Source organism: Rhodnius prolixus, unplaced genomic scaffold (assembly GCF_049639745.1).
Source record: "Rhodnius prolixus isolate KJV_2025 unplaced genomic scaffold, Rpr scaffold_8, whole genome shotgun sequence".
NCBI classification, from domain to species: Eukaryota; Metazoa; Arthropoda; class Insecta; order Hemiptera; family Reduviidae; genus Rhodnius; species Rhodnius prolixus.
The window spans coordinates 9464337-9489601 of record NW_027411593.1 but is presented as its reverse complement, the minus strand read 5'-3'; the positions used below and the strand labels follow the sequence as shown (position 1 = coordinate 9489601).

At 35.9% G+C, this 25265-nt stretch overlaps 2 long non-coding RNA genes and 1 pseudogene across 3 annotated transcripts in view; 2 read left to right on the top strand and 1 right to left on the bottom strand.

Annotated features, from left to right (window-relative positions):
• Positions 1–14351, bottom strand: part of LOC141450819 (uncharacterized) — a 108679-nt gene extending 94328 nt beyond the window's left edge. Inside the window, exon 1 of the long non-coding RNA XR_012456339.1 lies at positions 13426–14351. This is a non-coding gene — a long non-coding RNA (uncharacterized lncRNA). The remainder of the gene's footprint in view (positions 1–13425) is intronic.
• LOC141450820 (uncharacterized) overlaps positions 1–25265 on the top strand; it is a 73046-nt gene that overhangs the window by 29825 nt on the left and 17956 nt on the right. Inside the window, exons 2-3 of one of the 2 annotated variants that reach the window (XR_012456340.1) lie at positions 5948–6080; positions 20944–21008. This is a non-coding gene — a long non-coding RNA (uncharacterized lncRNA). The remainder of the gene's footprint in view (positions 1–5947; positions 6081–20943; positions 21009–25265) is intronic. The other variant, XR_012456341.1, reaches the window with a different exon arrangement.
• Positions 12086–12208, top strand: LOC141451575 (U2 spliceosomal RNA; annotated as a pseudogene).

Here is a 25265-nt window from a genome sequence, read left to right as displayed (position 1 = left end):
ACCTATCTACCCACTCTAGAGCTCCTTTGCTTACCAGTTCCTTGATATTACTTCTAAAACAAATTTCTGAGAAGATAATATTTTAAATTTTGGAGGTCCTCCTCAAAAAATTAAAATTAAAATAAAAGGTAGTTTTTGGATCCACTGTAAATGAAAACCAAAAAACCTTGGTAGACACGCGTGAAAAGTTCAGTTAGTTACCTTTATAAGGCAAATATTTCTGAGATCCTACAAATAAATGTGGAACAGCTAGTTCTAATATAGGAATAAATAATGGATAGATAAATTAATGCGGGATAGTCCAATCCTTCTCAGAGTACAGAACCTAGTCCAGTTTTTCTGGAACTATTAAATCCTAAGAAAAATAATAGGTTCTTATTGTAGGGTAGTTTAAATAACATTTGTGTTTCCATTTTTGTTTTTGTTCTTGATAAGGTATCTTTCGGCTTTAAGACCAAAAAGAAATATCATTCAAGAACAAGTGAGGCTACACCACTTTACCAATTCCAAAAAGTGATGAAACAAATCACAGATTACCATCCATTTTATATTCCTTGCTAAAGAAAAATTTTTAAGTTACATTGTGCAGAAATAAGGCACGTATAAAATTAAAAAGTATTAGTATTAGGACATTACCATTAAAAATATTGGGTACCAAGCTTTGAAGGATACTTAATTTGATTTTAATTATTAAAGTACGCTATCGACTACTAAAAAGACTCTTAGACGATAGATCAAAACTCTCTCTGGACAACAAAAAGACTGATTTATACTTCTATTTTGAAACCCATCTGGGCGTATGGAATAGAGCTGTGGGGTTCAACCAAACGCTCAAATCTCCAAATCACTACATTCTAAAATACTTTGAACTATAAGTAAACGCTCCATTTTATGTCTCCAACCTGGACTATACACACTGACCTTAACATTCTTTTTTGTCACCCAAGTTGCTAAAACACGATACAGAAAACTCCAGCCTGCAATCTCATATAAATCCTCTAGCTCAAAATCTTTCTTCTAGAACTCTTCCTGATAACCTGGACAAGACGCCTTAAAAGACAATGGCCTCGTGATATCTCTTCTCAAGTGAAGAGAGTGGACTAACAGCCTAATGTTTTGGAGTGTTACCACTGGATAACTTCTCAACTCGTTTGCTTATCATTTATTACTCTATTGTATCATTGTTACTTATAGCGCTAATGCGATGATTGTAGCACAATAACCGCAAAAGAAAAAAAAAATTATTAAAGAAGCACAAACAACTTCAAATCACTACCTTACAAATAGACAAGAAATTTTAATATTTGAATAACTTCGAATTGAAGATATCTAACAATTATTTTTTTTATAAAGTGAGAGAGATAAAAACTCTCGACCATCGAATCAACGAAGCACAATATCGTTGAATTTAGAACAGTGCAAAAGCAATAAGAGGAACTATTAAAATTAAAATAATCTGCAAATTCATTTCAATTTCACAAATTACAATACATGAACTGAATTGCCATTTTAGTCAGAGACAATTCTGAGATTTCGTCTTTCGGAGAGCTTCTCAGAAATTAGAAATCTTAATTTTTCTTTTGTTCTTTAGAGAAAATTATACATATAAATGCAGTTATGTCGTAAACCATAAATATTGCAAAATTCATTGTGAATTACTGTAAATTTAAATATTAACAAATTTACTTCTGCTGAAAGTTGCCTTACAGCCGAATCTTTTTAACATTTCTACGTTATATTATATAGATTATAATATACTTGTATATATATATTTTGAGTGCGGGTGTAAATCATCTTTTGATGCCAAAAAATGGTAAATATCTTATTTCCTTCTTCCAAAACGCTGTTGCTCTAAATTTCTCTCTTATAACTTGGAATGGAGCCACGAGACAGATTCTCGGTTCTTTCCGCATGGTTTATTTTTTATTTTTCCAAGAGAGTGTCGTGAAAGAATTTTGCCGTCTCCATTCACCCAGCAGTTTAGTATAGCCGCCTCCTCATATCGTACTGCCTTCTTAGTGCCACCCAACTATCTGCCATTTTTTTTTTTTTTTTTTTTTTAACATACGTTTCTTGTATTTATCTTCATCCTCTTCCTTCTCTTTCACGTCTTCCAAAATACAATATCTGTATGAACCAACTGAAGAAATATTATTGGGCTAACAGAAACTTCTTGCCAAAATAAGGAACTACATAAAGTATAAATGAGAAAACTGACGTTAAACATTTCACTAGAGTTTTCTTTTAGAGAAATTGTTTCTGGCACAGGTGACAGGTTTTTCTCAAAAGTTTAAAGAATTCTTTAAAGAAATCAAGATGGATTGTTTTTAAATGATGATGTAATAGTTCGGTGGTCCTATTATAAGTACTGCTTTTGTTTTGTACCAATAATAGAAATTTACCTGCAACAAAATTTAAAGTTAATGAAGTTTTTAAATCAGCTACGGTGCCACGGTAGCCGAGCGGTTAGAGGCGAGACCTGCGAAGCTAATATGTATTGTGGTACTGGGTTCGATTCCCGGTCTTAGGTCCTTGGATTTTATTTAATGGTTAATGAAAGAAGTTTACAGTAAAGTATGTTTGCTAATCGCCTCCGTCCACGACACCTAATTGGTAGTTGGACGTTAAGCCCCGCCTGAAAAAATAGGCGATTACTTTACTTTACTTTTACTTTTTTAAATCAGCTACCATGTAAAAAATACAATGCCGAAGTGCTGGTTAAAAATGAAAATCAAAAAGCGATTAGCGTTAAGATTAACCAGCGTAAGCGCTGCAGATGCCCAAATCCTTGGCCAAAAACAATACAAAAATGAGACAAGACAAATTGGTAACAATTTATCTCATTTCTTGTTATATTTATACACATCTACTCCGTCTAAATGTTTTCTGATCCTGCTGCAAGAATTCATAACTGGCCGTAGGAAATATTTAAATTTAATGATTGAGCATTAAATTTACTTCCCAGAATCTTGTGACTCTTCCTAAATTTTGGGTTCCTTGTTTGAGTGATCCTGTGTAGAAACAGTGGCTCTTCGTTTATGCAGGAGGCAGCGTTTTGAAATTCTTTCTTTTTAAATCTAGTGATGTAAAAACTGCTTCATAAGATTTATTCCCAGAGACTCTTGCATTTCGCACTACTACGATGAGTTAAAGTGGCTTTTTCCTCCCGGTCTAACGCCGCCAGTATTTTTTTTTGGCTTCATTTCCTATTCCAAGTTATCCAATCTCAAAGAGACCATCTTATATTTTCCAACTCTTCAAGTTCCAAATCCTCGATCCATTCCCGTTATACTAGATCTCTGATACTCTGTTCTCCTTCCCTCACACCGTACTACATCCTTTGATAAATCCTTCCTAATACGCGCTACCTCTTTCTAGAACTTCTTACCATCATCTATCCGTCATGCTTCTACCCTTTCCATCTTTAAATCCGTTCTGTTCAACCTCCTTTCTACCCACCTTCCTCCGAAATATTTAATAGAATTCATTTATTTCCATAATTTTGATTCTTATTTTTATAAATACTTGCCTATTTTTTTGTATATAAATATCTAGAATACAGGCCAAACCAACAGGGCCTCCAAACTGTACATGCATTTATTCTAAGAGGACAATAGTCCCAGGATAATAAATTTATTTTCATTCTTTCTTCTTTCTAAATCGTGGATTGTGTCAGCTGGATGGAAGCAAAAACAGAAATGGAATTCGTTACTTTCAGAATCATAATTGGTAGAATATTCTTATTTTAATCAACAAACCAAAGAATGCAATTTTAAATATTTTCCTCTTTAGAAGAAGAATATAATCTACTTTTCTTTCTTTTTTTCATAAAAGTTCGCAGTCAGTTTTTAATCTAAAAGAAGTTTTTGATGTTTAAGTATAATTGGATGGAATGCTGGACTGAGCCGGTGAAGGTCGAAGATAAATTGAAAATAGTAAAGAGAAAGCAAAAGAGGCTGATAGGGTGAGAAAGGGCGAGCGAATGCAAGGGAGAGTTATTCCCTTTTACAATTCATACTTGCAACTTATCGTAGTGCTACAGGCCCTTTATGCTAAAAAGGTTCTTTTCCCCCCGCTGAATATACTGTATTATCAGTATAGAAAACCCTAGTTACATTTCTTGTTTGTTAGACAGCAGACAGTTGATGCCCTCTTTCTTGCTTCATCGCCAAACAAGGGCTCTAAGAATGGGCATCCATGGTCACCAGTCGGGGGCGGTGCCAAAGCCGTGTGATGTTGATGACCTCAGTGTTCATTAAAGATAGCGTCAGAATGATGTATTACATAATGAAGATACATTTCATTCCGCCACATTCTACGTGGGTGTATCTAATATATTTATTCAGTACATATATAATATATTACTGGAGGATTTATTAATTCCAGTACTAGACAGCTTTATTTGTGGCTAGAGTCCAGGCATGCATCGTTACTGCAAGTTATAACATGCTCTTGTTTACACCTCTTTAACAAACACTCCTGTTTTGTTCTATTAAATTTATTTGGTAAAGTTAAAACAAAAGAACAACAAAAAATTAAATTGTGAAGAGGTTTTACGAAATCTAGTCTGGCAGCAATCAAAATCATTATTAATGCCAACCAAGACAACTCTTATTAGTCCTTCACCGAGATTAGCAGGTAGCAGCATAAGTTTATTTTGTCCTGAATGTTCTCGCAGGATATTTGGGCTGATAAAATGGCTCGGGAAGGCTACAAATTTAAAAAAAAAATACCTCTTTCATGAACCCAGCGTGAATCTTTGCGTAGATTGCTATGAGGAGGAGGATTTCAGGACAATATAATAATGGATATGTCCACCGTTATGTAGTGGAAAGGAAACGAATGTTTGACGATGTATACAGGTATTTAGATGCACCATTTCGCTACGAAGACATTATATTCTCCACCAACATATACGTGCTTAAGTCGATAGCAGAGCTAGCAACGAAATATGAATGTATTTAAAAGCTATAGCCGAATTAGAATGAATGGAAGAAAATGCTTAGAGAAGGATTACGTGATTTTAATTTCGGTTAAGCGAGAAGGATGGCAGGAGCACAGAGTGCTGCTCCATCCATTAGCAGTAGTTTATGTAAATAGCGGTATATAGTAGAATGATGAATGTGTGAAGCGAATGTATTTGTAGGTAAGAATGGAGAGTGAGTGATATTCTAGTGATAAGCACCTAGACGATGCTGGCTGTATACCGGAAGCCAATGCCAAAAAAAAAACCAGCGTGCCTTGGGCTATGATGAATTTTCTGTTGTAACATTTCTCTGCAAAAGAATTCTAGCAAAAGTTAATCGCCCTCATGTTTAGCTCAAAGGTTCCCTAATTTTAGTTAACAAGAGTGAATCGGTTTCTCAGATGGGTCATTGCCGGCTAAAAGAAATTTTGAGCGGAGCAGTGACATGGTAGATTTGAAATGGTAGAATATACAATCAATTCTAGTATTTAAACTGAAGTGGATGGCATTGAGTTAGCTTGATGAGCTTCAGGCAGCTCTGAGCTTAGACAATCCTCAGAATGAGGGCGTGTGATGGCTATCTCTAATTACCAACTATTTGTCCTTCCTGGATGAATCATAATGTTGCACACGATGACAATGGGGTAGGCGCCACGGTAGCCGAGCGGTTAGTGGCGAGGCCCGCAAAGCTAAGATGTATTGTTGGTTTAGCAGGTTCGATTCCCCGATCTTAGGCCTTGGATTTTATTTAATGGTTATTAAAAGAAATTTATAGTAAAGTATGTTTGCTAGCCGCCTCTGTCCGCGACACCTAATTGGTAGTTGGACGTAAAGCCTGGCTGAAAAAATAGGCAATTACTTTACTTTACTTACTCTACCTAGGCTTTCCTGGAGCTCCACTGGAGAGCCTAGGTAGTTACCAGATGTTAAAGAGGAATACACCCTAGAATCTTCTAATTTTTGTTTTTTTTCTAATTGCAGGGGAACTGCTCTAATATCTTGGGAAGTCCTGATTGCTCTAGGCTCTAGCTGAAAAATTCAACATCTAGGACTGCTGTAGTATGAGGTATCATCCTCTGATACATCAGTGGGGTTACAGTAAGGAGATTATAAAGTAAGTGGAAAATCTATGGATGAAAAATCGTCCTATCTAAAGTACTATTAGGGACTTCATGGAGCGTACTTAATTTATATGGATTAACCTACAAAACCACCGCCGGTTAAGTTATTTCCTCGCTAATGTGTAAAAAAAACCCTTTTGGGATTGCAATATGTGATCTGACACTCTCAGAGATGAGTGTTCTTACTCTCTCAAATCCAACAACTTGCAAAGCTCTACTTTTTTGTACCACTGAACATTCAAATTTCATACTTAGATTAAGATGCTGAAATCAGACGCGACAATAAACTTGAGCAAAATCAGTCAGCCCTGAAATGTCACCTTTAATGTATCAATTTTTCAGATTGTAGGTAATTCTCGAATCTTACTTCAACGATTTTTCTCAATCAGTTTTTCATATTTTTTTTTCCAGTTTTTCTCTGTTTTTGCGAAAAATTTTCTAATCATTTCTCTTTGGACTTTTTTTTTGTTTTTTTTTTGTTTTCTTTTTTTGGCATTGGCTTCCGCCATACAGCCAGCATCGTCTAGGTGCTTATCACTAGAATATCACTCACTCTCCATTCTTACTTATAAATACATTCGCTTCAAACATTCATCCCTCTACTATATACCGCTATTTACATAAACTACTGCTAATGGATGGATCAGTACTCTATATTCCTGCCATCCTTCTACGAGCTTAACCAAAATTAAAATCACGTAATCCTTCTCTAAGCATTTTGTTCCATTCATTCTAATTCGGCTATAGCTTCTAAATACATTCATATTTCATTGCTAGCTCTGCTATCGACTTAAGCACATAACTGTTGGTGGAGAATATAATGTCTTCGTAGCGAAATGGTGCATCTAAATACCTGTATATATCGTCAAACATTCGTTTCCTTTCTACCACATAACGTGGACGTATCATTATTACATGTTTGAAATCTTCCTCTTTGGACTTTGTAAACACACTTTATACTTGCGTATTATGTATTATTTATTTGTAATATTTTTCAAATAACTTTCCTTGTTTTTTAATAAGCATCTTTGAAGTTAAACAATTCTCTAAAATGCAAATTCCATATATATTTTACGATGCCAATTCCTGTTTAATATTTATGAGCATGAAATGTATAGCTAACAAGAGAGATCGTTTAAGGTGCTCACTCTACCACTAAAGCGATTATTATACTCGCTCGGCATGTTTGCTACATATTCTCCCTAACTTTACAACAAGATCGTAATTTTCGTACAATTCACCAAAATAATGTTTTACTGTCAACTGTTTCATTTAGTTACGTTAATATAAAAAAAAATTAAAGGAAACAGGAAATAGGGTTTTCGAGAAAAATATAAGAAATCTTTTTTTGGAAATTCTTCTGTTTCCTCCATGAAAGCACTAACTTAGCTGTTACAAGCACACAAGTACCTCTTATTGCAATTATTATAATTCTGAGTACATGTTTTGTACTAATAATGTATTTTACGAAACATTTTTAGCAATCCTTCATAATGATGTTTTATGTACTACGTCTGAATCTTCCTAAACACACTAAATTATATATATTTTCTATCTTTCTCTTCTTTGTTTTTAAGGACAATGTTTCGAATACACGTGATTGCTCATATTTTCCCTTTTTCCTGTAGAAAAGCCTGCCCTCAGGAGTTTAGAGGAGAAAAAAAAAGGAGATTATGTACAAAGTTTGAAACATTAACCTAACTTTCGTTTTTGTTTTTTGTAATTCTTTATAATCCCTGAATTTAGCTTAACTTTTTTAATAAAAATTAACCCAATTTTTTTTCTTCCTCTTTAAAATGTGAAAGCTTTTACTCTTCCTTTAGAAAATTAAAATAAAAAAGCGATTAAATAAATCTTTTCCATTACTAGATATAGTTCTTACTTAAAATACGAGGGGCGTTTGAAAAGTCCGTGCAAAAATAAAAACTACTTAATTTTTTAGGGTAAACCTTTTTTATTTTTCAACATAGTCTCCTTTTAGGCTTATACACTTCGTCCAACGCTGCTCTAGTTTGTTGATCCCTTCCGAATAATAGGATTTGTCCAAGTTTGAAAAATAGCCATTCGTTTCTGCAATCACCTCCTCGTTTGAATAAAATCTTTTTCCCGCCAGCCATTTCTTCATATTGGGGAACAAATAGTAGTCCGAGGGAGCCAAGTCTGGAGAATAGGGGGGGATGTGAAACGAGTTGGAACCCTATTTCCATTAATTTTGCGACCACAACTGCTGAGGTGTGAGCTGGTGCGTTGTCGTGATGGAAAAGGACTTTTTTGTGGGCCAATCGTGAGCGTTTTTCTTGCAGCTCGGTTTTCAAACGGTCCAATAACGATGAATAATATGCACCTGTAATAGTTTTACCCTTTTCCAGATAGTCGATGAGGATTATTCCTTGCGAATCCCAAAAGACAGTTGCCATAATCTTTCCGGCCGAAGGAACGGTCTTTGCCTTTTTTTTTGGCGCAGATTCCCCCTTGGTAACCCATTGTTTAGATTGTTCTTTGGTCTCAGGAGTGTAGTGATGTATCCATGTTTCATCCACAGTGACGAAACGACGCTTAAAGTCCTGCGGATTCTTCTGGAACAGCTGCAAACCGTCCTTGCAACACTTCACACGATTTCGTTTTTGGTCAAGCGTGAGCAATCGCGGCACCCATCTTGCGGATAGCTTTGTCATGGCCCAAATGTTGATGCAAAATATTATGTACCCGTTCATTCGAGATGCCCACAGCACTAGCAATCTCACGCACCTTCACTCTTCTGTCATCCATCACCATATCATGGATATTATCAATGATTTCTGGAGTAGTAACCTCAACAGGGCGTCCAGAACGTTCAGCGTCACTTGTGCCCTATATGGCCACTCCGAAAATTTTGAAACCACTTATAAACTGTTCTAATCGAAGGTGCAGAGTCACCATAATGTTTATCAAGCTTCTCTTTAGTCTCCTGAGGCGTTTTGCCTTTTATAAAGTAGTGTTTAATCAACAACACACGAAATTCTTTTTCGTCCATTTTTTGAAAATCACTCGACTTCCTCGATTCGAACGAATGCCAAACACAAAGAAATAGACCGATCTGGCTGAAACTTGGTGTGTGTTCTTCCAAGAGATGCTACTAACTAAACATAACCTCGATACGCGCCAGTGGTGCTATCTCTCTGACTTTGCACGGACTTTTCCAACGACTCTGTAAAATTTTCGTAGACAATGCGTTGGGTCTTAAGAAATTATTAGTCTAAGATAAGATGGTTCTGGAGTTTATGGCTTCCCTTAGAGAGAAGTGGACTAGCCACTTTTTCAGGGATCTTGGTGTCCCTGCGGGTATCCCAGTCTAACAATACGAACAACATCTCCACAGTCTCCTCAAGCACTGGCACAATATTTATATATAAGGTTTGCAGATTAAGGTGGTTTTGAAATTTGCAACTTTTCGGGTTTAAGGAACCCATAGGCAAACTTGAGCTCACTTTTACTCATATTTACACAATTTAATAGAATTTATTCACCTACATAAGGGCAGAAACACACAAACATGCATGCCCAAAGGAATGGAAAGTGTCTGATGGTGGCTATTTTGTGGCCGTGGGGGTTAGGATGACAATCTAGAGCAGGGGTGCCCAAATTTAGGCCCGCGGGCCACATGCGGCCCCTTGAGGCCACTTATCCGGCCCCTGCCACACTTCCGGAAGGGTACCACTTTCATTGGTGGTATGTGGCGGCGTCGCTCACGTACAGTACTACTTCCGGTGACACGGTAGGCACGCGTCACGGCTCCGGAAGCAGTGTAAAATAACAGCAGAAGTAGGAAGAATGGCAAAGCACTATAACTAAACCGGACATTGGACCATCTCATTAGCCAAAAGCAGAACCATAATTCCCACAGAAATACGGGGCAGTTTGGTTGATTTAAATTTACTTGTTCTTCATTTATATATATATTCATTTATATATTCTATTTGTTCCCGCTCTGTTATTTTACTTTAAAATGAGATATGTGCAGTGTGCATAGAGATTAGTTCATAGTTTTTTTTTTTTTTATAGCCCGGCCCTCCAACGGTCTGAGGGGCAGTGAACTGGCCCCCCCCTGTGTAAAAAGTTTAGGGACCCCTGATCTATAGTGAAGAGGTGTTTCAGCAGACGGTTTTGGAAAAAAGGAGTGTACTAGAGTTTCATGGTGTGAGTCGATTTGAGTACGTCGAGGAGATGTCTGTCGCTAATCTGTGGGATTCGTTCTGTTTCTTGTTGTTCTAGGCGAAGAGTAACATCGGCCTAATAGCCACTTGGTAGAGGAACTGTTTGTTCTTCAGTCTGTCAAGTTCGAGTAAAGGGAAAAAACTAGTCTTGTAGTCAGGTTAGCGGAGTTCACTTAGCCCTGAGTGTGTGTTCAGAAGGTGTTTTTTTTTTCTTTTGTCCAAAGTTAAGCAGAGATGCGAGAGAGGCCACGGAATCGGAGTATGGTTGGGTCTAATTTGTCTGTTTAGGTCTACGTTTAGTAGAGGGTGTGGTGTTGGTCCTCCTTTGGTTTATTTCGATTTTTCTATTTAGTGAAGTATTTAGTCAGTTTGCCTGATGCCAAAATAAGTCGTATACAAAGTCACATCATGAGCAGAAAGGACGAAGTTGATTGCAAGGAGCATTATTGGGACTCAGGATGGAACCTTGAGGAACACAGTATATACACTGATACATAAACTAGTATCGCCTAGTAAAATAATATAAAATAAAGTTCTAAATAACTTCGAAAAACTTTTGTAAGTTCATAGTCTAGAAGTTCTTGTATATACATTAAACTATTGCCAAGAAATTTAATAAAGATACCAAAGAAATATTAACTGGGTAGAAAAGGAAATTAAATAAGCTTTAATAATGTACGGGAAGTGGATTGTTTTCAGAGGTTTTCTTAGTAACAAGGAATGGAGAATATGGGAAGAAAAACGGGTCTGTTGTATGACCCCGAGGGGAAAAGCGAGTTTGCTCTTCATGCCGAATACCCATCCTTGCCCTTTATACATACACCTCATTATGGTAATTAGCTGCATAAATTATACTAGCGGCAACTTGTATAAATATTGTGTGTATTTCTATTTTTTGGGCAAGACTATCTTTCAACAATGTTCAAAACTTACTTTAAACGAACTACAACCTTTTTCATTGTTTTTTTTGTTAAGTTTTTGGTACTTTATTTTAGAATTTTAAATTAAGTAAAAGAAAAATACTTGAATTTTCTTTCCTACTGAATTACTTTTGTCTAATGAAACAAACAGATGTGCATACACTGCAACCGGATATAATCAGGAATCAGAAGATAACACTGCCATATCTTGCAAAAGAGATTTGTCACTAAGTCACTATTTCATCAAGTTCATCAATGATCTCATTAAAGGGATTCTGCAAAAGCTACTCACACACACACTCTCCATCAAGCCTTGACAGAAACAAAAGCGTTTTGGTATTATTGGTACTGCATATTAAACGTTACCCCAAACCTATGTGGACTTACGGACTAGAGCTGTGGGGTTTAGCCGAACCTACAAACATACGGACTGAACAAACATTTCAATCAAAACTCCTTCAACAGATAGTTGACGCTCCTTTCTACGGTGACTAACCTCACAACGACCTCAACATTCCCTTCATAGACCAACTCGCTCAGACTAAATATCAAAAATTCCATACTGCTCTCTCTACTTGCTCAAATCCTCTTGTACAGTCTCTCGCCTTCTCTGACATCCCTAATACTTCTCGCCGACTGAATCGCCAGTGGCCCCGCGACTTCCTTACAGTCTGAAGATCTAAATCTCTACTCTCTCCTACTCATATTCTCCTCCTCACGTTCCCCTATCTCATCTAGAGAGTGCTACCGCTGGGTAGCTTCTCTCCTCCTGCTCTTCCCGCACCAGTTCATCTCATTCACCTCCTATTTACTTATTGTATTTATTTATACAGATTGTAAATTACAAAATAAATTAAAAAAAAAAAAAAGAAGCAAACTCTTTACTGCGTTTCTCTTCTTTTTGGCTAAGATCAAAGGATACTATCTGTTCTTATCAGCTTAATCTCTGTTACGGCTTCCATTGGGGAGACCCAGAAGATTAAACTGACGGAGTGCTAGTAACTTGCTCGACCTCAGTCGTAAAAGACGGCCACTATAGTCGAGCGGTTGAAGGCGAGGCTCACTATGTGGTATTGGGTTCAATTTCTGATCTAAGGCCTTGTATTTTATTTAATGGTTGATAAAAGAACCCATGTTAAAGTATGTTGGCTAGTCGCCTCCGTCCACGTCCACCTAATTTGGTCATCGGACGTAAAACCATTGTGTTTTTCTTTCTTTGCTACATAACTTATAATATCTTGCTGATGTATAAGTGTTCAATTCTCTGTTCTTTATATGATTGATCTTCAACATCAAGAAGGATGATTCTCATTAGTGAGTTAAAGACAATCAAAGGTCTCTGCTTGGAAGAGGACATTCCTTAATCTACTTCGTGCATCTAGACGAACAACTTCAACATCGAGTAACTCTGTAAATACGGAATGATTCTGTACTAGGAATCGAAGGTTTTCAGATAATATATTCCAACAATTAGTAAAGTTGATTAATAATTGATATGTTTGTTAACATACTGCATACATAGTTAATTATGATGCTACATAATTAATCATTACATTGAATACAGAAAATGGTATTATCCATCAATTACTGAACATCCAGACTTGTGGGTAATGAAGTTAATGATATGCAGTAATTATTTGTTTTACTTGTTAAGCTATTAAATTAATTGAAGGTAATTTAAAATTTCTCATTAATTAGTTAATTTTTCTTTTCTTTTTTCTTCCTCAAGGACCTTTAGCATTCCTGCGGCGGCTTCGGCCTCAGAGTTCAATGTCAGCTCTAATGTCGGTCAAAGTTAGTTGATGTGGGTAACTAGTTGGATTTAATGCATCCACAAATCGAACCTAGCTCATTGCCACGTACTTCACGTCGTGATTATCATATCATTAAATAATATTTGGCATCAGGGAGTTTACTGTTAATCTTGCAAAGGATGACAGTTTAGTTTTGGTTTGATGTAGCCAACTTACTCTTGTCTCAATCAACTACAACTTATACCTTGTTACCTCTTGAAATTGACACTCTCATTTCTCTCTAATAGAAAGCCGAATCATTTACCTAAACTAGGCCTCTGATAACTGGTATCTAGTGGCAGCGGTAGTTTCTTATGGGTTCTATTCTGGGATTACTCAGTCTTCTTATACACTCCTTCAAAGCACAAAGTGAAACCTTAAAATTCATTCACGATAAAATTGTATACACAATTATTTGATATTTGAACTTACCACGGCAAGTACCACCGCTTATTGGCTTCGCTACTTCAAGGTGACCTCACAAAACCAAACTCCTTCTCGCTTCCTGGTAAATGATACATTACTCCTGCTCCACCAATCGCCTAACCTGTAACAGAAATATATATATAAAAAAAAAACTGTAGACTCTCAGAACAAACAACTTAGGCTTACAAAAAATGTTTTGAGGAACACTAATGTTGTTTTTAAGCACGGCCAATCACATTCTAGATCCAATATTCCTTTCGCCCAAAACTATCCAGTAAAACTCCTCTACACTTTAAAACGTCATTCTAATTCTTTATCTTTGCCATGAAAAAAAAAAACTTCTAATCTTTGCAGAGATAAAAGAGTTTAATTCTTTCTTCAAGCTGATCAGTTGGCCAGGAATGGAGCTAATACTCCCTTCACTGGTCCGGAACCAGTCCTGGGGATCACTAGGGGTGCAGTTCGTGAGGCACTCAGAGACTGGATCTGGAGAGAACACGAAAAGTACTGGGTGATGCTTCCAGGGGTAAAACACAGCAAGAGGGTTATGCCCTTGTTGTGCAAACAAAGAACTAAAGTGACTCTAGGTTTGGGCAGCAATCAGATTACTCTGATTACAGGCCTACTCACGGGGCACGGAAGGTTCAGAAAGCACCTGCACAAGATAGGGCTTATTAGCTCGGAACCTTTGTGCAGATTGTGCCAGGAAGAGGAGGAAACGGCCTCTCACCTGTTGTTCGATTGCGTTGCAATTGAGAGACTGCGCTATGACATCTTTGGAACCTTGAGGCCAAAGGAGATAACAGCGCAGAAGGAACTAGTAGGGAAAGCTCTCGACCTTCTTAGGAGGGGAGGTTTCACCTATTAGGTTTAAGGGGAAGGCACAATAAGCCTCGTGTGGCTGTGGTGCCGTGGGGATAGGGTCCCGCCCCGTCTTTTCAAAATCTAAAAAAAAAAAATCTTCTTCAAGCTGTAGATTTTTCATTCATTTTCTCAGTTTCAAAAATTCTTGTTCTATCCCAAAACACCCGAAAACAAACAATCTGCACGTATCGTATATTGTTTTAGAGTTTACTGAACTTTATGACTAAGCAAGATATATAAATGTAGCTTCTTGCTTTTCTGGTTTGAACTTAAGCTTATGCTTCACTTAGTACGCGAAAAGCAAAAAAAGAAGGACACATCCGAAACACTTCAGGACAAAGCTAACATGAAGGAGGAGCCCTCATTGCGTGGATTTTCACGGAGAGAAATCTGTTAGGGCAACAGAACGTGATTGCAGCTTCTTGAAAAGCCGTGTTGAAAGCTTCCCACGTGCTGGAAGGGTGCGAGGATATTAACCCACAGCTGGTCTCACAAAAAAACCCCAAGCAATCCTTGCATATTCTCTCTTTGTAAAGTTTTCATTTATTTAAGAATTACTAAGTTTAAACAAAAAAAAATACAAATTAAAATACAAAATAATGACAGCTTTTGGCGTAAAAGTCCTAATGTAAAGTAAATGAAGAAATACGTTTCTCTTTTCATCTCAGCCTCTCTCTCTTTACAAAAGTTTTTATACATCAGTCAGGCCTTCCATTCCAGCAAAATATAATAGTTCTGATATATGGAGCCTTCTACGCCCTGATACTGTTTTTTTTTTTTTTTTAATTTCGCCAAAAATATTTTTAATCTAATATAAAAAGTTCTTTGCACGTTTGTTGACTGAAAAGAGAAATTCGAGTTTCAGGTTTATTTGTTTATTTTTGGCAGCTGTAGGAGAAAAACTGGGAAAAGCCAGCAGATAAACCTTTTTTATCCTCTTTTATTTTCTTAGTCTATTGTCCTCAGATTCTAACTCTGAAATTGACTTTACTTATGAGAGATATTCTTCGCAAAATCTAAATTTAATTTAAGATTAATTCGGTGACATTCTTCAAGAGCAATGATGTTCTCTTCCCACCCCACCCATTCAGTCACTCTGCATGACATGAGATGAGTTCTCGTCAACCCAAGAAGTAGAATTGGAATCCCCTGGTTAATAAGATAATTCTGAGCTTGTCTCGAATATCTCTCCTCCTGTGGGATTCTATTTTAGTATTAAGGAAGCATCTCATCTTTGTGGAGCCTCATCCAGATAGAGTCAATGACTATAATGGGAAGAAAACACCAACTTTTCTATTATTTGATTGCTCAGAATTAGAGAAATTTAGATTCCAGATTCTAGGTGCTGATCACTGGGTACAACAGTACCCAAAATATCCAGTAGAACTACGAGTAAACCACTACTTGTAACATACTAAATAAAAGTTTATAACTATTATTATACCCTTACCCTAATAGCTTATTTTACAAATTACAAATTGTAGAATTAAATAATCCTAGCCGGGTGAGGATGTATTTCTCTAAGTTGATAACGTATTGCGGCAGCTGTAGTAAGCCCATGAGATCTACATGCTCTGCTTGTATTAGTTATAAAGTCCATTCTCATACATGTGCTAGCTGGAATTCCTTCTTAGATTAATTATACCCAATAGCATTTAACTAATTAACTAGATATATATATATATATATATATCTGACAGCATTATCATCATCAATTTGAATTAAGTATTCCAGTTAAGATAAATTTCCATTTTGTTCAGCTTGGGTCGTTTTATGAAAGAGTATACATAGAGAGCTATACAATAGAGCTTTATAATATAATATTAAGTTACGGAAACATTATTACAATAAGTTATTACGCTATAATTAAGTTTTATTATTCCTTTATCTAGTAAGAATAGGTACTGCAAAATTTAATATTTACGGAAATGGGTTTTACCATATTATCTATTTTATTTATGCTTGTTTTGTTCCTCTGTACTAGAAAAAAAAATATTGTACTATAATTTCTTATTTTGACCCTTAGTGAAGAATCTGTTCTCCTGCGCATCCACTCCAAATAATTTAGGGCTCATCCTTATTATAAAGGTTTCTTCGACTCGCCCTTAAACCTTAAAAGATTTTTAATAGAATTAAAAAAAAAAAGTAGATAAAAAGAACTAGGCAGTCTTGTCTAAGATATTATTAAACTGTTCATTTTATCTCTTGCCATGCGTAATCCTGTTTATTTTTATCCAGGATTGCAGCTTCAATAGTAAACTGAATATTAAATTCCAATGATCTCTAAATCCATGTAGGCTATAAAGTAGCTCTTGCCGCGTTCCAGTATCAAGGAACCAAGGTAGCAGGAACTAGTATGTATTTAGATTTAGATTATTAGTCTAGGATGTTGCCTAGATTTTGACCGATGTCTCTTTCTCATTGCATATTTCATTGAGCATTTAGCGTTGGGCGAAGACATTCACTTAAAAACAATAGCGAAGAACTGCCAGCTACTGCTGGCCAGTGACACCTGGTTCTCAGAGCTTTTGGAAGTAGAGAGGTACTTTACTCAGAAGAAAATAAGAATGGTGGTTACTTAGGCTTTCTTGTGGCTCGCAAGATTATTCCAAGGTAGCGGTCCTACTAATTGGTAGCGGTCATGACCCGAATTAATCTTTACAAAATGTTCTTACCGTACGCATGGGTTTAACTATTTCCTGTTGTCACCGTGTGACAGAAGTATAGCAAACGTCTCTTATAAAGTTTAGAATAAATGTTAGATTATGCTACAAATGCTAGTTAGAAATCAGTGAAGGTGATGAACAAAAACGGCTAGTTGGAAAACTAAAGACCTTGTAAGAAGACGTGGTTGTTCTATTAGAACTACACACAATTGTTCTCTTTCTTCCACAAGATGGGATATTCTTCATCGTGGAACCCCTAAGTGGGCAAAAACGCGAATGAGCGTTATTCGAAGGTGTGGGACTTTGTCAAGTTAAAATAAAGCCACTGACTTCTAAACTCTACTCCATTCAGCAAGAACAGTCACACACTAAGTTTTGATAGAAATATAACTATGTTTATTAAATCGTTCTCTTTAAAATCATGCTCCTTTAATAAAATATGTTCTTCAAGGTCTCACTTATCAAATCAAGTCTCCTTCAGTAATCATCGATTATTGGAATCACTCTGTTTAATTAAAAACATGCTTCTTCAATAAGATATGTTCTTCAAGATCGCACATCAAGTCTCCTTCAGTAATCATCTAATGAAGCAATATGCTTCCAAAACAGTTGAAAGAACCACCACAAAAATAATTCTTAACCAAGCTCACTGTTCGATCCTCAAAGGGATGTGCGGCCCCCCGGCATATAATTTATCTGTTGGTGCTAATAGCGCAGCATTGTCCGGTTGGCAGCACTGGAGAAGTCAACGGAGAGGGGGCTCCAGCGTGTGCCTGGGAGCTCGAGCCAGTTGCCCTTGGGGCTTCTCACAGGATCCAAAGTCTGTGTCACTTTGTACGACGGTTGCAGCCAAGTCAAGCCATGTGGCCCCGCAAACGCCGAAGTATCTCTCCCTGCCAAGAGTTCTGTATCTGACTGTAATATTGAAATTTTATGGCCATCGTCTTTCTGTGTCATTCCCAACAGTGTTTAAATTGTAGAGCATTAAAGGCCAAGCACGTGCTAATGTGAGCTATGTGTATGGTTATAGGGTTCTGAACTGTAAGTTGTAATAAGTAATTATGATCTAGACCTTATGGTATTTTCTTTGTACTTTTACCAAATTGAGAATATAAATCTATTTGTTCTTTTTAAGTGAAGGTGTTCTGGGTGTTGGTGGCGTCCCCCACCCTTCCCTTTCCTTTAATTTGTTATTTTATTTTATTTGTGTTGCTCTCCCAAATTACCTAGGAAAGTCTAACACATTGTCCCTCAGTCTTTTCACAAATCCTTCACTCACTGGGCACTTTTGCTCTTTTTAAAGTTTATTTTGTCTCTAAAAAAAAGCTGTATTCATTTGAAATTGTGATATTTCTTATCTAGACAATTCTGGGCTTGTAGTTGGATTTGCCTGTACGAACAGCGGAATATCTTACTAAAATGTATTTTGACTAATGGATATTGATATTGAAATTGATGTCAATCACTGTTGCTTGGATCCTGATGTCCTTCTGATCGCAATAATCAAATAGATGTTTATTGTTTGATTTGGTGTTTATTAGGTACGTACGTATGTCAAACTATCATTCCCTTATTGATATCGTTCACAAAGCCCATGTGTTATGTCTACATATTTGATGTGACTGTAAATAATGTAAATTAGGATTATTCTCTACCAATTTAGGGGATCGATACAAAGTATTTGTTGAGAAAAAAAACTTTCTCTTATTATTTTTAAGGGGAAAATTTGAGAAATGTGAGTTCTCAATAATTTTTTGAGAATCTTTGCGAATAAGCTGCGACAGACTATATACTTTTTATCATTTTTAATGATTTACATCTCTGCATTTCATTTTGTTCATACATAATCCAGAAATACATCTATGATCCTTGCATTTCTTCGTTTAATGAACATAATTATGCAGGGATTTTCCTTTTCAGTCACTCGAAGCTTCTTTGGCTATAAGCTTCTTTAAAACGTTTCTCTGTTGTGAATTTTGTTCTTGCTAAGGTAGAGGAATTACTGGGATAGGAGAGAGTAGAACGTGCAATTAGGATACCTTAGAGGACTATGAAGTTGTAGTGTTATTATATTAGCTCGTTAGAGTAACAGAGACCTTCAGTTGGCGGAGTTTTCCTTGAATAATGTTATATCACTTATGCGAAACTCGGATATTTTTCCGAGTAAAAAAAAGACCTTAACTAATGAAATGTAATCTGGAGAAAGAAAAAAAGAATTCCAGTAGATTTCTCCATTACTGCCCACTGTCTAAGGCACCACTATGATAACTGTGTGGGCCAAATCGTACCTAAAATGGATTAAAGATGTTATCAATCTTTACTCAAGGATGATTACCCATGTTTATGTATCTAATGCCCTTTCCAGGAGACATTCCTGATAAATGCACCCTGTTTTTGCTTCTCCAATCTCTCCTGAGTAGAATATTCTTCAGAGCTTTCCACTTATCATTTTTATACCTCCTAACATCTAGGTAATCTATAGTTTAAGAACTGTAACAGAAATTAAAGGGAAATGCTACATTTCTCGTGAAGTTATGTAACTCCTTCCAAATTTTGACTAATTCTTTTTAAGATTATAAAGGTTTCTCTAATACAAAGTTATTTTAGAGAAAAATACAATATAAGTATTGCGGCCTCTTTTAAAAAATCCGCTTTAAATCAGGTGAATCAGGAGAAAGAATTTTGTAAATGAAAAAAGATAGAATGTGTAGTTAATCAAAATTCAAAGTAACCCATAAATATTTTTATGTAGAAACAGACCAAAAAATTTAAATCTGTTCCCTCCAATCTCCTCCTACTCAGTGGCTGAATCCTCCTGCAATGACACTTCTCTGGAGATATTTTCTGTGCCTTTTACTGTTCTATAAATAAAAAGACCTGAGGCTGGATAATGTCAGCGTGGGTGTCCTGAGTCTAGGGCTTAAGAAACGAAGTAAAATTACCTGCCAGTCTGACAGGATGAATACCATTTACCTTGGCCAGTTACTAGGATGGACTTGGTTGCAAAGCTTTTTTCATAGATCTGAGAGAAGAAATTCGGGCAAGCTAAATCCTGTTTAATTTCTTATTGACTATGTTCAAAGTGTAAACAGATGTAATTACTCTACGCTAATCTTTCCCAAGACTCAGAAGAAAAAAATTACTAATTTATTAGGAAACAAACCAAGCAATACAAAAACGATAATGTAAGTTAATGAAAAAGAATGACAGAGATTTAATTACTCTCAAAGGAATGTCAACTACTTTTTAATTTATGTTTGAGATTAGTTTTTAATGGGTTAGGGTTAATATTAGGGTTAACTGGTTGGACATTATCTTCTAATAATACCGGAATTCAGCAGCGATCGAATATCTCAATCTCTAGCTATTGTCTTTGATGTGTACGTATATCATGTGTGGAACTCACAATTTACAGGAGCCTTGTGCATTCAAAATTAATTTCACTTCACATAAAATCCTAAAGAAAAGAAAAAGGTCTATCCCATTTGTAACATTTACTGCTGGCTTAAAATGGCCGTTGTCTATACCGGAAAACAAGCTTTCCCTCGCCAAACTCATTCACTTTTCCTCTCACTTTCACACTTTTCTTTCGCTTATTGCATTCGAAGAAATGAAAATGGTCTACCCATTTTAAAAAAAACTGTTTAAATATTATCAGTTATTAATCGATTATTAGGTATTTATTTGATCACTAGTAACTTTGTTATACTGGATGACGGGATAGTCTGTCCTTTGTACGTATTTGTGTGCAAATTCTGGCCCCTCTGACTTCAAAAGGTTGTGTAGACCAACCCCTGGGATAAACGGGCCGGCTGCTCTGAGTAAACAAAGGGTCAACTCGTAGTTTGACAACCAAATGTAACTTTATTGATCAGTGGTTGAAAATTTGCTCTTAACTATGGATGCATTTTCTATAAGTTTTCAATAAATATTATCAATTATCCTAATTAGCCATTCAAATAATCTTATTTATTATCTCTACTTTTTTTTCTAGCTTGGAGACTGGCGACGCACATGTTTCAAAACCAAATGAAGACACTGAGAAGATCAGTAGGAAATGTAAGTACAATTTTTTTTTTTCGTGTACAGAGAGCTTCAAAAGCAATTACTTCTGATGAAGCTGCACTTTGAAACTTTGGGACATTACTTTTTATTTTAATATGGGTACAAGAAAAGTTTTTAATCAAGGCTTTTTAAGCTTTAATATTAAATCTTTTTTATTTTTAAATTTGATTCTAAGAAACAATTTAGAGTGTGATATGAGAGGCAGTTTATCGAATTTAAGGAACAATTTAAATTTGTTAATTATAATTATGTAAATTAGTTTAGATATTGTTAATTTCGTGAATGTTCTCCCTTAGGTTTTGATATAAAGGCCCAAACTCACAGAGCATTGTTCGACAAGAGCATTCTCAGTTTAATTTCATACATGAATCTTGAGTAATACGCCTGAAGTGATGAAACATCTAATAACCATTCTCCTATATGTGTGGAGAGGGGGAATTAATGATGCTTACGATCGAAAACTAATTATTGTGTTATAGGAAACTTCCAATCTGTAAGTAATGAATTCAAGTTGGGTAGTTGTCTAGCTTTACTGGCAGAATTTCCCAGTACATGGTTTAAGTTAAGTGAAAATAACTCTTAAACATTTGTTACGTAATTACTCTGAAGATAATGTTCCCTTTAAATGTTCTGTCTGGATGTTCTCTGATTGCCCGAGATTCTTTTTTGATTCTAAATCAACAATTAGGTTGAAAAATTTCGGAATAATTGTCCACTAGCCCTCAAAATTGTCTATAACTAAGTGATTACCACAAAGCCCTTTAGACAATTTAATTATCAAATACAGATTTAAACAAGGTATTAGGTAAAATAGATATTCAACTATACTGTTCATCATTTTTGGTGACTGAATCATAGTTACAATAGGATGAAAAATTAATGTCAGTTTCAGTCATGATAAACTTTATTATGCCGAGCTTTCGACTTAGGGACTAGGTCATCTTCAGGGCTAATTGACAATGTAATATTTTACATCGTTAAAGGGTTGGTGTGTCTTCTGACTTGTCTGTACATGGACATGTCAGTTTGACACATAAATAAATATAAAACATAAATACAAGTGACTGAAACTGGCAGTTATTTTGCATCCTATAGATATTTAACTAAATTAGCAAATCCTTATGACGAGCTGAATTTCTCATAGATCAACTATAAGTAAAGTAAAGTAATCGCCTACTTTTTCAGGCCAGGCTTTACGTCTAACTACCAATTAGGTGTCGTGGACGGAGGCGACTAGCAAACATACTTTACTGTAAATGTCTTTTATTAACCTTTAAATAAAATCCAAGGCCTAAGACCAGGAATCAAACCCAGTACCACAATACATATTAGCTTTACTGGTCTCGCCTCTAACCTCTCGGCTACCGTGGCGCCTTAGATCAACTATATCTATTCAATAAAAGAACTTTATTGCTAGAATAAGATTTGTGATCAAACTCCAGAGCATCTGGAATGACCTGGAGACATCTTAATATCTGACTTTACTACATTTTGCTCCAACATGTTCACTCAGGTTTAATTTTTTCTTGACGTATACACTGGTTGATTCGCTTAAGATTTGGGGCCTCAACAATGTTAAGAAATGAGTTGATTATTGTACGAGAGAACTGGATAACTTTTGTTATCTGCGAAGAAGGTTCCTAACAAAAACTGAGAGCATCATCAGAAATCAATGAAAAGTAGCGATTATAAAGTATTTCTTTAGACTCCATTGATGATTAAACAGAGCTTTGAATATTATTTGATTCCTATTACTCCTGGAAGATGTATTTAAAGACAATGGCATTTGGAAATCGTGGAGCAGTTCTTTCAAGGGTGGTACCGAACGTAAACGGTTGCAGGAGGTTAGTTGATAACTCTAGTTCTTCATAAAGGTTCATTATAATTTATTAAAAACGAAAATTCTGGAATAGATCATTAAGAAATGTGATTTACATCTCTCAGTTTACAACATGCCTGCGGTATCATAGATATTTTCATGTACATGTGCATATTTTTTATTTTAGTTTGGAACAAATTATTGTCAAACCATACCACGAAGAAAAGAAGACACTAGATAACACATTGATCAGTGGATCTGATAATAGATTTGATGACTTTGCAACTAAATATATATCACTCATGGTATTGTATATGTTGCACTCACCAATTGCAAAGTTCCATTGCCATCGAATAGACTAGACTCAGGTGAAAAGACATTTCAACTCGGAGATAGTTTGATGACATTGTAGTACGTATAAGGCGTTCTGCACCTATCATCTCCCAGGTGACAACAACTATCAAGTTTGTAGTTACTAATACAAGTTGAAAGGCAGATTTTATGTAAATTCTATAGCATAAGGTTAATTCTATAGCCACAGTTAATGCATTTAAATTCTAAAGCATCAGTTATTACATTTAAAATTGAATCTGAGTTATTGCAAACACAGGTGTATGTGTATACAGGAATACATGTCCAATCGAAAAGGCTGCCCTTTGTGTTACTTTTAGCCTTGGCCATTAAATTAGGTGACAGGGACAGAAACCGTAGAAATCTAGACGATCTGGTAGCCACTTCGATGTTTTTCTCTTGTACTTTACCTTTCATTTTCCAAATGAAGGCAGCCCTTGTATTACTTTGGCCTTGGCCATAAAAGTAGATGACAGTGACAGAAACAGTAGAAATTATAGTTATATGGCATAGAATTTTCTACTCAAATGTTCGAAATCAGATGTTGAAATACTTGACAAACTCAAAGTCCTTAAGTTAAATTTAGTACCTGTAGCGCGTTTTATATAAGTTCATTGTTGTTCAAAGTCAGTTTTGAACGGCTGTTATAAGAATCTGGTGCAGTAATTTTGTGAGTTCTTGTCGTTTGTCGTTTTACGCTAGTATGTGTATTCCATTGAGGTACTGTGTCGGTGCAAAGAAGTTCTGTCTGGTTGTAACAAACTGGATACAGAAGACAACTTTAGACCGAAGAGTTATATACTGACATTTCCGAAAGGAGGGCCATTTATATTTACTTTCTTATTTACCTTATGGATTACCTTCGCTAGAGCTTATTTGCTTAGATTTTATTTTTATGTTTGATAAAATATATGATGGATATCAGAGATGAAAAAGAAAAAAAGATTAACACTAATTAAAACTGCTAGTATTTCTAAGATTCAGTCAACTTGCTTCTCCTTCGTGTCCTTTGCACAGACAAAGGTCCCTTTTAATGAGGATTATGATCAATTATGACTCAAAGTCGCAGTCTTATTTTTTATTAATAACTTGTTCTTTACTTCATTAGCCAGTGACTCCGAGATCATTTCTCTCAGAATGCTGCAATGAAGCACATTAATTTGTATCTCTCTCAGACTCAAGTTATTGTTCTATTCAAATTTTCTTTTTTGTTTACCGACAAGTACTTGGTTTATTTCCATTTTTAATGACAGATCTTTGTATCCGTTATCTTAGTGTTTTCTTCTCTTAAGCTTATTTTTCGTTCCACGTACTCTACTTAATATTTAACGGAAACAGGAAACAAATAAAAGTTGGATTAAAACAAAAAAATGAGACGAGATGCACAGAATTGTATTTATTAATTTGCAACTGTATCCATTACAACAAGCAAAAGAGATGAGAGATAGGGATAGCGCAAATACACATGCACGTACATACATGTGTGCCACACATGAGTGGAGTGAACGACGACCATCCAGTGATGGAAGCCGTTAGTTCGCTAGATTGGCAAGCTTACACAGCAACCATCCTAGTGCGTTATATGTTGAGATGATCGCGTGGCCAAAAGCCGCTTTAGTCTGCGCTGTGTGGATTTGAAGGAAGTGTTGTAGTGGACATGCTGTGGATCAGAGGGTTGAAATGACTGTGTAGATTTGAGTGGAGTTTTGTGCAGCGAGATAGGGGTATTTCAGAGACGAGAGGAATATTTAGATCAGAGTGTATTGTGTGATTGGAGACGTAGAAGGGAGCTGTAACTATTGTTCTCAGAATTTTTGATTGTGAGGTCTGAAATCGGTTGATGTTCGATTTTTTGGCGCTACCGTAGAAGCTGTATTCCATACGCCCATATTGGGGCAAGTAGGGCGGTATATAGTGCACAGAAATTTAAGAGTTTTTTATTCACTACAGTGAGATATTTCTATTTATTATGATACTGGGGTTCGAATCATCTAGTTGTTGAAGAAAAGAAAAGTTATTTACAAAAATAAAAGTAACAGTTCAAATTCTTTGGTTCAAATTGACGCTTTACATCAATTTTG